At 37.0% G+C, this 16,347-nt stretch overlaps 1 protein-coding gene and 2 pseudogenes across 1 annotated transcript in view; 2 read left to right on the forward strand and 1 right to left on the reverse strand.

Annotated features, from left to right (window-relative positions):
• BBS9 (Bardet-Biedl syndrome 9) overlaps positions 1-16,347 on the reverse strand; it is a 446,650-nt gene that overhangs the window by 387,858 nt on the left and 42,445 nt on the right. The window lies entirely within an intron of this gene.
• Positions 1,366-14,841, forward strand: LOC132015291 (small ribosomal subunit protein eS26-like; annotated as a pseudogene).
• On the forward strand, positions 15,224-15,570 carry LOC132014984 (gamma-aminobutyric acid receptor-associated protein-like 2; annotated as a pseudogene).

Below are 16,347 nucleotides of genomic sequence, written 5' to 3' on the forward strand. Positions count from 1 at the left end.
TAAAAAACAGAGTTTCTAGATTCACAGAAAAATGGTGGTCACTTAATTCCAAAGCCCTTCCTCTTTTACTCCACTGGGGCGGGCGATAGAACATAAAACTACATAGACCCCGAACCTTGTGCATTACTGTGATACAGAGAATACTGTAACCTCCACCATATGTGGACGGGGGAATTCTAACAGCAACTCTACCATCAGCCCAATGTTACTACCAGAAACCTAAGAGTACAGAAAGTAAAGAAGGAAAGGCTGATAAGATTCTTTGAAAAGGAACAGAGAAAAGCTGAGATTTTAGTGAAAGCACAGATAAAAATCAAAGAAAAAAGTGAAAAAATAATGGATCTGGCTACAGGGAAGGAACCTGAAAGTATGCAGGATTCCAAGGGGCAGTCTTAGAGAAGCACTTGATTTTGAGAGTGAGTTAGCTAGAAAGAGAAGGAACAGAGGTTTTTTTATTGTAGTGATATGGTCAGAAAACATTCTGCAACTACTTTACATGTATTATAAGAATATGTAAATGAATGCATATGTGAATGTTGGGAGCCATGGAAGAAGGGATTCTAAGCCATTGGAAGAAGGGATATAAATATGGAATGAGAAAGGAAAAAACCATGTAGGGACAGACTGAAATTGGAGATATTGGTGTGAGCTCATGGTATCTAAATAATGTGTATGTCTACGGTGATGCATGTTCATCTGCATATATGCATATTTCTGTGCATGTTTCCATGTATGTACTTATGCATGTATGTATGTGTAAATGTATGAACATGTACATATTTGTAGCTTTGTCCTCTAAAAGGGCCTAAAACAAAGATACCAGGTAACATGAGCACACCTAGCACTTAGATTTCAGTCTCTAATACCATTTCCACTAACAGGAGCCAGGACTCCCCAGAGAAATAGCTTATTCCATGGCTAGAGCAGGATAGGTATAAGATGATCCTGGTAACACCCTACTATGCTATAAAGTTTTAAAAGTCCTAAAAAATAATAATAATAATATAAGGTATGTCACAAGGATACAGGAGCTATCTTGAAGAGTCTTCCACTGGCCAAAATTGGGACAAAAGAAGCACCAAAATTATTAAGATCAATACTGACTTATAAACTATTAGGAAAAATAGAAATTCCATGAGTCCCTGCTAATAATAAGTAGACAAATGAATAAACGAAGGAGAAGGGAAATTTATTACATATAGAACACTTAGGGCCAAATGGCAAATATAAAGGAAGTGCTGATTTAGAAAAATCATCTTGCAACCATCACTGTAAAGATTTTATCAGGCAAGAATCATCAATGAATGATAAATTTAAGGGGAAATTTTAATGAAAAGCAGATATGTACACTACTTATGAGTAGCAATGGGGGAAAACAGTAATTATACAGTCGAGAAATCAGGCAACACCTTGACCAACAGACCAAAATTAATCATCAATGAAGGTGACTCTACATGATACTATATGGAAAATGCAATATTACCTATTCTTGACAGCAGTATAATAGTCTGGCCAAGAATGTATAATCTTAATGTCACAAGGAAACAACTCATAAACAAAATGAGAAATGTTTTCTTTTTTAAGTAGTGAGAGAGACTCTTCAAAAATGTCAATGTCATAAAAGACAAGGAAAGGCTGTAAAAATTTCCCAGCTTAAAAGAGGCCAAAAATGAATACAGACTGGACTAGATCTTATAACGGGGGGGGGGGGGGGGGTTTATAAAGCACCTTTTTACCTTATTAGAACAGACAAAATTAGGATTTGGGTATTAGAAAAGATAAAAGTATTATATCAATGTAATTTTATGAAATTAATAACTGTACTGTGGTTATGTAAGAATATTCCTATTCTTAAAAAATATACACTCTTTAAAGAGTTTAGGGATAAAGGGCCATGATGTGTGTGCTCTCATATAGTTCAGAAAACAACAACAACAAATTGTGTATGCATGAGAGAGTAAGCACAAGAGAAAGAAAGAAAGAAAGAGGTGATAAAACAAATGAGATAAAAATATTAACAATGGAGAAATCTGGTTAAAGGGTATAAAAATGTCTTTTAAATTATTTTTAACTTCAGAGAAAACAAAGAGAAGAAATATAATCGTGCCTCACTGAGTAGTGTCTACACAGCCATAATAATGTAAATTCTTTTATTAGTTACAGAAAAGGTCAAGCTGCCACAACAAATATACCCCAAAATACAATTAAATTAGATAGTTTACATTTATTCTGCTAACTATGGAGACAATTTCTTTTCTTAACTCTTCCCACCCCTCTATTAGTAATCCCACTTCTTGAAGTCTCTTTGTTTGAACCATCTGCCACGAAATGCTATTTCCTGCTGGGATCTTAACTGATATCCTATGTAGGAATTTGGGGACTGGTTTGCTCACATAGCTGATGAATGCACAGATGATTTCCCTGAGGGAGCAGGGAGAAAAACAACAGAAATACATGTCATGCAATGGAATCATAATTGTTCAAATTATTCTTGGTACAGCATGGGATAAAGGGCTAGCTGAAGACTTGGCTTTGAGAGATAAATGGCTATTGCACTTGATTGTTGACAACAGTAATTACAAAGACTCCTTAAGTGGGCAATCTGCTCTCCTTAAGGATTTACAAAATAAAAAAGCTTGGGACCTTGAACTCCCAAATCAAGGTACAGGTGGAAAACCTAAAAGCATCTATGATGGCCATTTAACTGGGTGATGGTGTGCAAATGAAAGGGAAATACCCAGACTTTCTAGGTTCATTAATCCCTGAGAATGTCAAATGTCACATGATCCACTAGTCAAAGTGGGGCTTACAGAATTTCAGATACAAATGAAGATTTCATCCAAGTCTTTCCCACAGTAAATCCAGCAGGTGCATAGACCCATCCTGACATTATTTTCCCATTGATGTAATATGAAGTTGGAACAGATATAAATAGCCGAATCCCTACCTTAGCTTCTGCTAAGGAAGAGTATTATGAAGGTTATTATGATAGCAGAGACAAACTGGAATCCCTTGGAACTTCTCCCAACCCACCAAAAGAGCACACTTTTCAAAATCAATACTCATCACTAAAGAAACTGCAGAGATTAGTGACACCATCAAAGATTTAAATAACACAACAATGATGCATCCTCATTCATAATCATGTTTGGCCTATGAAAAAGCCAAATGGATCTTGGATAACAACTATGGATTATCATAAACTTAGGAGAAATTCCAATTACAGCTGCTCTTCAAAACTAAGATATATTTTGTAGAAAAGGTCAACATGGCTCATGAAACTTGGTGCAAATCTATTAAACTATTACAATTCTTAATCTCAATGAATAAAGACAATCACAAGTAGCTCCTTTTGCCTGTCAAAGATAGTAACAGTTTGCCACCACAGCCACTCAGTTATAGCACAGAAAGGAGGCCACAGAGAAGGTGTCTGAGGCCAACAAGCAAAGAACCCTGAGGCCAAAGGAGGCCAAAGCAGCTCAGGCTAAAATTGAACAACATCACCTGCAGAGGAAGAAAGAGTTCAAGGACAAGGAGACTACAATTCTTGGATCCCGGTACAGCACTGAAGTGGAGAAGACCCAGGGGATGACCATCCTCCAGAACTACTTCCAGAAAAACACAGATTAAGTCCTGGAAAACCTTTCAGTCTTTGTCTGCAACATCCTACCCCTTGAATTTTCAGAAATTCAAGAAAATTGTCTCATTAATGATTAGGGGGGAAAGAAAGTGTCTGTTCCATGGATTGGCATTTCAGATGCCTTCATGAAATATGAAGATTTAGCAAAGTTCAAGTTTATATTCTTATGAAAAGCCACGAAATTATTGCCATACATTATGTAGCAGGTCCCTTTACTTTTTGGAGAATACCAAATCTAGCTTCTTGGTACAAACTCAGAGCTTATCTAAAGTCTTTATCTTTTTACCTCATATGCTTAGAAATTTAATGGGTGGAGCACCTGCTGGCTCAGTCAGTGGAGCATGCAATTCTTGATCTTAGGGTCATGAGTTTGAGCCCCACTGGCCATAAAGATTACTTAGAAAAAAAATAATAGTAACCCTTAAAAAAGAAATTTAATGGATAAAAATTGTATGTTTTCCCATGCTTTCTAGCTCAAGCAACATATATATCAATACTGGCATTTTCTTTCTTGGGTATGTTAAAAAAAATTTAAGAAAGAAAGAGATTAACTTTTTTTCCCTAAAGCTTTCTCGAAGATCAGGTACTTCTTCTATGAAAAAGTAATGGTTATTTATAACCTGTGTGAAACAGAAGCCAGCCTTAAAATAGTCCTTTCTGGATAAGGTCAGTACAAAGAATACTAGTATAATTGGTTGAGTTGCTTTTAGTTTCTCTTAATCAAAATTACTAGATGATGGAATTCAAAAACTAGTTACCCGTTATTACTTGGTGTACTGATAAGTTTTTACAAGTAAAAACTTTTTGTCATGCAAATTTTTAAAAAGAATCTCTTATTTTAGCGCGAGTCCAATATTGATGACAATTTAAGAAAATTTGGTAAGCAGGAAGTGGCAATTATCCCATAAAAATTCAAGAGCCTGCCACACTGTGAAGTTTCCAGGAAAATCTGGGATGTGTTAGAATATGGCCTCTAAAAAAGATGTTGCTTCACCTTGCGCTGCCTTCCAAAAAGAAAAAAGCACAAAACTTGGAGACTGTCCTTGAATTTTAGAAGCAGTATGTCATACATTCAAATAGAGTAGCTACTTTTAAGTAGAGCCCAGAGCAAGAGAGGGCTCTGAGGTTGATAAACACTACAATGTAAGCTGATCTTCTATGGCCCAAAAGACCCAGTAGTACTTGAATTACCTATGCCAGATAGGTCTACTCTCTATAGCCTCTGAAAACCCCCAAAAGAGGGGTCATTGTACAGACCCTCAGGTAACCTGTCAACAATTATTCTCCATTTGAAAAACAGCTCCTACTTCTGCAGGGCCATGATACAGAGAGAACATCCAGTTACAGGACACCAAGTGACTGCATGACCAGAGCTGCCCATCATAAAATGGGTTACCCAATCCACTGAGTCACGAAATTGAGTGTGTGAAACAGTGTTTTATCATTAAAGAGAAATTAAATATATAAATAAGAAAAGAAGGCATAAACTGAATAAGTACCTACTCTAGCTGCTTTGCAGCTCTTCCATGACCTCATGTGGAGTTCCCTATGACCAATGAACAGAAGAAGAAAAAAAACCCCACAGTCTTGGGTTACAGATGCATCTACATGATATGCTGGCAGCACAGATAAGCTGTAACCTCAGTTTCCCACTCCATAGTTTCCTTGAAAAACAGTAACAAAGGAAAATCTTCCCAATGAGTTTAACTTTGAGCAATACATCTCATTGTCACTTTACTGGGAATGTGAGACAGCCTAAGATTCAGATTTATACTAATACATGGGCAACGGCTAATGGGTTGGGATCAAGGAAGTAGAAAGAAAAAGACTGAAATATTGGTAAAAAGGAAGTCCAGAAAGGAACTGTGTGAAAGGATTTCTCAAAATGGACATACTTTGTGAAGACATTAGAGATTCTAGTTCCCAGGAAAAGAAAGCTTCCAGCAAGGAACACTGTCACAGTTCTATGAAATTTGAAGCTGAGACTGCCACAGCCACAGCCACCACAGCCCCCCCCACCCCGCCCAAAAAATGGTTAATGTGCCAACAGAGTGATTTCTTGCTATAATAAGAGGAAAATGGGTGGCTGTTGCACAATAATAGGAACAGATAAACTATGTCTAAAATCCAAGGGATTCACTGGCCAGCTTCTTAGTATTATTCCTATGACCAATAACAAACTTAATGAAAACCTATGTTAATCCAATAAATATAGGATGCATAAGGACTCAGATCTTTGAAGTATGAAGGCAAAGGCCAATGTGCTGAAAAAATATAAGAAAAATGTAAAATAGGTAGTGGAGAAAGGAAGTTATGATTATCAACTTCAGTCTGTTGACACATTACAAAAATGGAGAATGTTAGAGCCAAGCACATTTTACATTAATTATCTCTTCACCATCCCACTCCCTTTCCCACTAGGTTAAATGATGAGCACTGTGATGACTACTTTGCAATTCTGGTTTCAGATGGGAAAATGACAAAAATATCACCCTGCAACAAAAGGTGACTAATGAGACTTTGTGTCTCCCCTGCTTAGATGAAGAGGAAGAGGAAGGGCCCCTCTCCATGGCTCCTGCTCTTAATAATCCCTTAAAATAATACAATTACTTCCTTCTGTGGTAACCCTAGAAGTGGTAAAAGCTGATCTACTCCAGATAATATTTGGATGCTTCATTATTTATTCCCTTAACTCTGCCTACACCTGTCAATGATCCCTTCACTAAAATCTCTTCGTTTAAGTCATCTGAGATAAGCTTTATTTCCTACTGAGATACGAATACAAAAGTATATGTGGAAATTAGAAATTCTGTTCCAATTTAGTAAAAATAAATAAGGATGATTTGTTTGGATTTTTTAATTTTTTTTAAATAATCTCTACGCCCAACATGGGGCTCAAACTCACAACCCTGAGATAAAGAGTCGCACACTCCACTAACTGAACCAGCCAGATGCCCCAGGATCATTAACTTATAATCTTTGTCACATGAAACCTACAGAGCAGCATTTCTCATGGTATGGTGTGCTGATCTTCTGTGGTTTCTGTATAAGAATTATCTGGGGTTGTCCATGAAATGATGAATGGATAGATAAAATGTGGTACATATCCATATAGTGGAATTAAAAAAAAAAAAAAAAGAATTAGCTAGGATACTTTAAAATGCAGATTCCCAGGGCTCATCCCAAGCTTTTCAAATCAGAATCCCCAGAAATGAGGCCCTAGGCAAAACACTTTCAGTACATCTTCCCAGAAAATACTTTGCACAATAAAATTTAAGGACCATTGTTCAAAAGCAGTCATTCTCACCACACCAGCAGTATAAGCATCATGCAGAAACTTGTTAGAAATGTAAATTCTTGGGCCTCATCCCAGTCCTACTGAGTCAGAAACTCTGAGAGTGGGGCCTAGCATTCCTGTGTTTCAATAAGCCCTCCAGGTGATTCTGGTGGACACTGAAGTTTGAGAACAACTATTCTAGAGTTTTGTCTTTTCTCTGCACAGCAAATGTGTGATTTCTGCTAACCTCCATCTGTTCCCAAATTCTATGTGATCCAAATAGGACTAAGTCAATCCCCACAACCTACCAAAGAGCTAAGAACTTAACCAAGACCTTACCCAGCATCCTCTGACTTTAGTGATGGGCTCATTCCAATTATAAAATGAGCAAGTCCTGGAGACAAAAGATACAGTATAGAAAATACAGTTGTAATAGCAAAGTATGGTGACAGATAGGAGCTACACTTGTGGTGAGCACTGCATAATTATAGAGTTGTTGAATCACTATGTTGTACACCTGAAACTAAGGTAACATTGTATATCACCTTCAATATTTTAAGTAAAAAATCAAACAAATTAATAAAAAATAAACTGGTCAAAAAATGATCTTACAGTAGATCACAGACTAACATAATATTCATCTCCTTTCCCTAGAGAAACCATATTAGAATGATAGTAATCCTTGCATCTGCCAAAATTAAGAATACCCCCATTCTCTGAGCAAAACCAATCCTATTGATAGCAATGAAAATGAAACTATAAGAAACTAAGAGACAAAGTTCTGTCAAATGTTTACACTCCCTTTATAGTCCCCATTAATTATCATGCCAAGTACTCAGATATTACTTGCCCTGCTGCCAACCATGTGCCTGAGGTGGAATTACTCAACCGTCTGAACATTCACTGGGTCCCAGAGGTGAAACCACTCACTCAACCCTGTGGGGGCAGACAACCAAGCTTTTTGCCCATGACTTACAGCCAAGCTTCTGTAATCATGACCTGGCAAGCATTCTGACCCCCTTTATTATTATTTCACTCAGGGCAGAAATTAAGAGCCTGTAGAGACAGCCACTCACATTTTCTTTACCTGACTAGTGACTCTGAGGCACTATATCAAGAGTCAGTATGACTTCCTATTTCAAGATTGCTAATTAAAGACTACTATGTCCTCTTCTCCTCCAAAAAAACCACCCCCAAACAAAAAGGAGTAAAATAAACAGACATAAACTCCTTCAAAGAAATCAAAAGACCTGTGGTAAGTCTAACCACAATCTATGAAGATGGGAAGTGAACACAGAAAAGGTAAACAATACTAAAGGGCACAGCAAGGTCAAATCTAAATGCCTGAAGAATATATTTATTCACCTCATAAAATCTAAAAAAGCTCAGGAAGTAAAAGCGCCAAGTATTAGAGAAAGTGACGTACAGATGGGATCTGAAGACAAAAGACTTATCTAACCATCTATGTAAGTAACAGATACACAGACCTTCACAGAAAACAGAAAGCATAATCTCAGGAGAAGTTGAACAAAACAAGGGACTCCAGATTAGAGGGACACAGATATAAAATAGCATGGGAATGGAGAAGTAACTTAAAATACATAGTTGAGAAAAAGTTTGTATCCTGGATAGTCAACCCACAAATTCCCTTCCCCAACCATGGGACTAGGCTCATGATCCCCAGAAAAAAATTAAAGAAACCTACAGAGAAAGAAGAACAACTCAAGAGAAAAGACCACCTACAGCTATGGATATTTGAGTCACCAGGAAAACAGCTAGGTAGTCCCCTAACTGCCTTCAAGAGAAGCCCACCAAATGACAAGCCCTGGCTCCTGGCCCCATAACCACAATGAGATACCACCACACACCCACTAGGGTTTCTATAATCGAAGAGATGGGTAATAACAAGTATTGACAGTAATGTGGAGAACCTCATCCTTGGGTGGAACCCTAGTGAATCACTGGCAGGATAAAAATAAGTTTACAACTTCGGGAAAATATTTGGTGGTTCCTCAAAAGGTTAAGCATAGAGTTAAAGCAAGACCCAGCTATTCCTAGATATACCTAGATATACACCCAAGAGAAATGAAAACTTGTATATGAATGTTCATAATAGCAACATTTACAATGGCCATAAAGTAGAAAATCTAAATATCCATCAAATATGGCTTCTTGTCCTTTTGGCTAAGATCAAGTGCTTAAATGTCCATCAACTGATGAATAGATAAATATAATGTGGTATATTCATACAAGAGAATACTATTCTACATTAAAAAGGAATGAAATATTGGCACATGCTACAGTACAGATAAACCCTGAAAACATTATACTAAAGGGCACATGGGTGGCTCAGTCGGTTAAGTGTCTGCCTTGGGCTCAGGTCATGATCTCAGGGTCCTGGGCCCCATGGTCCATTGCTCAGTAGAGAGTCTGCTTTTCCCTCTCCTTCTGCTGCTCCCCCCTGCTCATGCTCTCACTTGCTCTCTCTCTAATAAATACAATCTTTAAAAAAAATAAATAAATAAAAAGCATTATATTAAGTGAAAGAAAGCCATCACAAAAAGACTTCGTATTATATGCTTCATATTATATGATCCCATTTATGTGAAATGTCCAAAGGTTTTCACAATTTCCTAAGCATGGGAAGCAATAAAGGTGTCTTTTGTTATGTTAATGAGGCGGCTTCTGGCCCTCACCTAAGGATGGGGGCTGTTGCCAGGAGAACCAACCATATGATTAGAGCATTGGAACTTTCAATCCTACCCCCTCCATTCCAGCCTAGGGAGGGGAGAGGGGCAGGAGGCTGAACAGATAGCCAACAGATGCCTATGTAATGAAGCCTCCATAAAAACCTAAAAGGACAGGGTTTAGAGAGCTTCTGAGTGAGTAAACACATGAAAATTTGGTGAAAGTGGCACACCTAAACAGAACAAGGAAGTTCCTTTACCCATTCATTGCTCTATGCAGTTCTTCTATCTGGCTATTCTAATGTCATATCCCTAACAAAAAAACAAAAACCAGCAATCTAGTAAGTTGTCTGAGCTCTGTGAACAGCTCTAACAAATTAATTGAACCTAAAGAGGTCGTCATGGGAACCTCTGATTTGTAGCTGGTCCATCAGAAGTACACATAACAACCTAGGCTTAGGACTGGCGTCTGAAGTCTAAGGAGAGAGTCATGGGAAGTTCCAATCTGTAGCTGGTGGGTCAGAAGCACAGATAACAACATGGGCTTGCAACTGGCATCTGAAATGGGGATATGTTGGGTGCGGTGGCACTGGAGAGTAATCTTGTAGAACTGACCCCTTAACCTGTGGGATCGGATGCTATCTCCAAATGGATAGTGTCAGAATTGAATTTTATAGACACCAAGTGTCTGGAGAATTACTGGAGCTGCATCCTTGCTCCACACATTGAAAACTGAGTCTCAGAACCATTTTAATGTAAAGAGATTTATTTTGGAGTGGTAAAAATGTTCTAAAATTGATGTGGTCATGGCTGCACAATTCCACAGGTATAATAAAAATCATTAAACTGTGTGCTTTCAATAGGTGAATTGTGGAAGTGACTATCTCAATAAAAATGTTTTGAAAGAAAGATTAGATATGTAGATAGCTAAGGACCGCCAGCTAGCCAACTGTCCTCTTTCCTCTCTCTCTTCCCACTTGCCATATGTAGTCAATAAGCAAGTATTTATTACCCTTCATCCACAAAACAAAAATGAGAGAGAGAAGGGATTTCCTCTTAATTTCTTTTTCTTTTTTTAAAGATTTTATTCATTTATTTGACAGACAGAGATCACAAGTAGGCAGAGAGGCAGACGGAGAAGGCAGGGGAAGCAGGCTCCCTGCTGAGTAGAGAGGCCAATGTAGGGCTCCATCCCAGGACCCTGGGATCATGACTTGAGCCGAAGGCAGAGGCTTTAACCCACTGAGCCACCCAGGTGCCCCCTTTTTGGGGGGGGGGGGGGTTCTCTTTAAAGAAATATTGGCCTGTCTGGGAAGAATTATAGTGATTAATACTGGTGCTAGTTCCCATGAATGTACAGGCTTCCTCTCCTCATTCTGACATCTGGAGGTCCCTAGTTTAAATTTGCTCCTCAACCGCTCACTTTAAAGACAGGCTAGCTGGTCAAAACCCCAACCCCTTTCACAGTACTTAATCTTTCTATGGACTAATCCTCAAAAAAAACAAAAACAAAAACAAACAAACAAAAAACCCTGACAACCAAATACTTGAAGAAGGCCAGAAATAAGAAAAGCCCAATAAAAACAAAAGAACGAAATAAAAATTACTCCAGAACAAAATGTGATAATTCAAAAAGTAAAAAATTGGGAAGAAAAAAAATCCCATACCTCCAGATAACAGGAAGAGCCCCAGGAACCAGAGGGAATTGACAGATTCAACAGTACAACTGAAAGCCTAGAAAACTTGAGAAATTATAAGGCTATGTAAAGAAACACGTGATTTTTTTAAAGAAATGTATGATTTTTTTTAAAAAAGAGTCTACTGGGGCACCTGGGTGGCTCAGTAGGTTAAAGCCTCTGCCTTTGGCTCAGGTCATGATCCCAGGGTCCTGGGATGGAGCCCCACTTCGGGGATCTCTGCTCAGCAGGGAGCCTGCTTCCTCCTCTCTCTTACTGCCTCTCTGCCTACTTGTAATCTTTGTCAAATAAATAAATAAAATCTTTAAAAAAAAAAAAAAGAATCCACTAGAAACATTTTCCTTCGAGTAGCACAGGACATTGTAATCATAAAGAAGGAAATATGATCCTGGTACATACTACATTGAAAAATATTTACATATCACAAGCAAAGTATGTATTAACTTTTAGAATCCTCTATATAGAAGTCACAGAAGATCTAGCTACCACTACAGACCAGTATATAAATGTTATTAACCTTGACAAAGTAAGAATAAAGGTGAAGTTTACAGAAGTTGAGAAACTTAAGGTAGAGAGTAATAATGGTAAAGATAAGATGATGAATGTGCTCGTTTAACAAAATGTAGAATTGAGGAGTTAAAAGCTGATGAAACAAGAAAGAGAAGTTTGAGTATCCTTTGTGTGGGTGCAGAGATGAGCAGCAATGGAAAGGAGATAGCGATATAACTAGAAGAATAATAGAAAAAATGTGTCATTAATCAAAACACTTTGTCACTATGATACATCAACAGAAAAAAATTAAATATGATGAATTCAAAAATAGTGGTGTAATTACATTATTTAGAGATAAAGAGTTAACCATAAGGTGGGGGAAAGGCATGGGGTAGGGGGAAATGATGTCTTCATAAGTTTGTACTATTTGGCTTTTTATTTTTATCAAATGAACTACACACAGTTAAAGGTTATTTTGAATGCTTCTGTGATCTTGCAAGGTTTAAATAGTCTATTTTTAAATATGTAATAATCTATCTTGCTAACACATTTCTAACCTCTCTCTTCTAAGCCTAGAAACTTTAACCCTGATTTTCTAACATCTCCAAAGAGAGCTGGATATTAAGGGGTGTCATTAAATTCCCCACCTTCAATGAAAACAGTACATAAATGGGCATGGTTTGTAATCATTTTTAAGTGGGAGAGAGAAGATGGGGAAATAAATATGATATAATATTTTAAAAGAGAGATTACTGAAAAACCAAAAGGTAGAAGACTGATTTCTACACTTCAAGCTCACTTCAATAGCAGTGTGATAAATACAAAGAGCTCAACTATTCTATAATAAGCATTACATAAATCCTAAAACTCTACCATAACATATTAAGACTTTTAAAAAGCCAGAAAAATATAGCTATTGCCAGTTAATCTCAAAACTGGGGAAAATTTACAAGAAATATGATTCTGACATGTTAGAAGTCCCTAATTTTAGTGTCCTCATTAACTGAATAATCTATTAGGCACAATGCCTATTTACCCATATCATTTGCCAAGTTTACATTTATTCCAATATAATTAACACACACTGATTCCCCAACAGATAATCTATTCTACATATTGACATCAAAACAATATGGTTTTTAGGAAGTTGGGCAGGAGAAGCAAAGAAAGAGTAAAGGCTGAATGATGGAGCCAATTTCCCAAGTTTCAAAAGAATTTGTCACCATCTTTCAAAAATAAAAGAACCATTGATTGGGTTCCCAAATTATATTATGTGTTGATCAATTCAAGAACAGCCTAATACTGCTGAGAAAACCACAGAATAACAGGATTTTGAATAATCTTTCATTGAAAGGCAAAAGTTAAACATCATATTCCTTAAGAGAACTAGCAACAGTAGACATATTAATAGTGCTAGGCACTGTTTCTAATATAGTAGGGCTCACATTAAAACCACTGCTAAAGTCTAGAAATGGTCATAACAAATCTTTCAACCTTACAGCATAAAAGTCAGTTGATAATTTCTTTGTCTAACACCTAATAAAACTCATTCTTCCAAAATTGTGGAAAAGCTAAGCACAGTCCTCCCTTATTATAAAGTTTCCTGTTACAAAGCTGCATGGTTTACACATATGTTACACTTTATTATTTTTTTGAAAGTCCTCCTTATAACACCCTCTTTGTTGTAATACTCAACATACTTTGCCTCCAGGCTAGATATATAATGAAAGCAAAATGAATTCAGACAGATTGTTGAGGGGAAAAAAACTAGTTTCATTTTAGTAGTCTTTCTAAAATCTTTTTTCTTTCCTTGTAGCTTTTCATCATCTCAATGTTTTGTTTTCACTGAACATTTTCCTTTTCTTTTTACATACTTCCTTTGGTAAATGAAAGATGATAGATTGTTAAAACCATTTTGTACTACCTTTGAAACAAGAACTTTTAATATACAACTCCTGTCTTCCAAAACCTTGTACAAATTTCATCTTTAAGACAATGAACTATATAGGACTTAATCAACCAGCTGCAAAAAGCCATATGAAATCTTAATTTTCCACTCACACGTTTTATATTCATAGTCCCCTAAAATCATGAATGTAACTTTCCAAATTAGATTTAGGAATACTTCTCAGTTATTGTTTCCATATTAAAAAATACTGTCTTATTTTAGCAAAGATCTAGAAGTGCTTTCTTATTCATAAATTTCAATGTAAGGAAATTTGGTATAAAAACGCTGCTTATTTTTAACTTAGGCAGAAATACAGTTCAAGGCGTGCCTGGGTGGCTCAGTGGGTTAAGCCTCTGTCTTCAGCTCAGGTCATGATCCCAGGGTTCTGGGATAGAACCACGCATGGGCCTCTCTGCTCAGCAGGGAGCCTGCTTCCCTTCCTGTTTCTCTGCCTGCCTCCCTGCCTACTTGGGATCTCTGTCTGTCAAATAAATAAAATCTTAGGAAAAAAAAGAAACAGTTCAAAATAATATAATATGGGGGCACCCCATTCTGATACACCAAGCTTAATCATTTCTGATATTCTAAATTAGCCAGAAATGACTTAAATTGTGTACTATATGAAATACAAATGGAACAAATTTTATATCTTTAGAAGTTGGAAGAGGTAAGTACATAAAATATCATTCTTCCATGTAAAGCATGCCTACTAATATTAAAACTCTATTCTTGCTCTCTTGGGGCCTGCTGCCAAGATGACCAAGAAAGAAGGAATAATGATCATGCCAAAAAGGACCATGGTCACGTACAGCCTATTTGCTGCACCAACTGCACCCACTGTGTGTCCAAGGACAAGGCCATTAAAAAGTTCATTATTCGGAACATAGTGGAGGCCACCGCTGTCAGGGACATTTCTGAAGAGAATGTCTTTGACGCCTATGTGCTTCCCATGCTGTATGTGAAACTACTTTATTGTGAGTTGTGCCATTCACAGCAAGGCAATCAGGAATCACTCTCGTGAAGCATGGAAGGACCAAATACCCTCACCCCAATATAGACCCATGGGTACTGCCCCATGACCTCCACCAAAGCCCATGTAAGCTAAGTCCTTAAGGACTGAAGAAAAGCTGTTCTCCCCGGGGGGGGGAGTAGCGAGGCAATTATATTTAAAAAAAAAAAAAAAAAAAACAACTCTATTCTTGATATTCTTGAGTATCTTAAAATTTTATAATAGTAAAAAAATTGAAAAAAAACTTCAGCAATATAATTCTTAAATCATCCTACATATGTATAACACTTTAATATTTACTGTCCACGTAAAGAGTTATATAAGAATGTTCACAGCAGTTTTATTCACATATGTAAAAAATTGGAAACTACCCAAAAGTACATCAAAAAGATTATCTAGGTTGTTGTGGTGGTGGCTGGTGCACTGAGCTCCCCAACTCCAAGAGCGGGCCACATCCCTTCCCCACCACTACCATGAAGCAGATGTTCAAGGAGGAACACTTGTTGGAATACAGATGTGTACAATCTGTGAAGACCCAAGTGAAATATCCCAACCAGGTTCCAGTGATTGTGGAAAAAGTCTCAGGCTCTCAGATTGTTGACAATGACAAACAGAAGTATCTGGTTCCATCTGACATCACTGTGGCTCAGTTCATGGGGATCATCAGGAAAAGAAGCCAGCTTCCCTCTGAAAAGGCAATTTTCCTATTTGTGGGCAAACTGTCCCACAGTCCAGCCTAACTAAGGGACAGCTTTAGAAGAAAAGATGGAGATGGATTCCTCTATGTGGCCTAGAGAGAGAGAAAACGTTTGGCTTCTGAGGGCCAGTGCTGGGCTAGGTGCACCACTCCTGATTGTGGATCTTGTAAACAGCAAGCCATTTTCAGTTACCAGATCTCTTCACATAGACTATTAGTGTATTCACATCCACTATCACATAGACTATTAGTTTTGTAACTGGATTTATTTTAATATATTAGAAGGTTTTGTTTCCTTAGATTAGTGAATTAACATACAAAGTTTTGTTATGATTTTCCTTTTTGTGCACTATGCTCAAAGGCTGTACTCTCCATGGAACTTTTTCCTCTGAAGATCATATTTAATGAAGATATTTCCATATTAAAGTGAGGTAGGCATGATATTATAATGAAAGGGAGGGAGATGGTGCATTTCTTTTGGATTATGTTTGAAGTGTTAAAGAAGGCTAAGCATTTAAAGCACCCAAATTAAATCCTTAGCAATCAGAATATTTGCTTCACTGGATTTTGCCAACTGCCAATCACGTTGGACTGAGCTTATCTGTTCCTCTTTCTGAATCTATTAAGGTAAATAATTAACAATAAAACTTCCTCTTATAAAGGCAAAAAAAAAGATAATATACTTAAAGCTTACTGTGTATGTTATTGTGTATGTGTATATATATATATAAAGGTACGTACATATACTGTATATATACAGTTTATATGTATGTGTGTATATATATATATATATATATACACATAGGAACACACACACACACTTATGTGTGTGTGCAGATAGATAGATAGATATCCTCTACACAGAATACTACTAATGTAATCTTAAAAGAACTTTAACCT

The sequence above is a fragment of the Mustela nigripes genome, chromosome 4 (assembly GCF_022355385.1).
Source record: "Mustela nigripes isolate SB6536 chromosome 4, MUSNIG.SB6536, whole genome shotgun sequence".
Lineage (NCBI taxonomy): Eukaryota > Metazoa > Chordata > Mammalia > Carnivora > Mustelidae > Mustela > Mustela nigripes.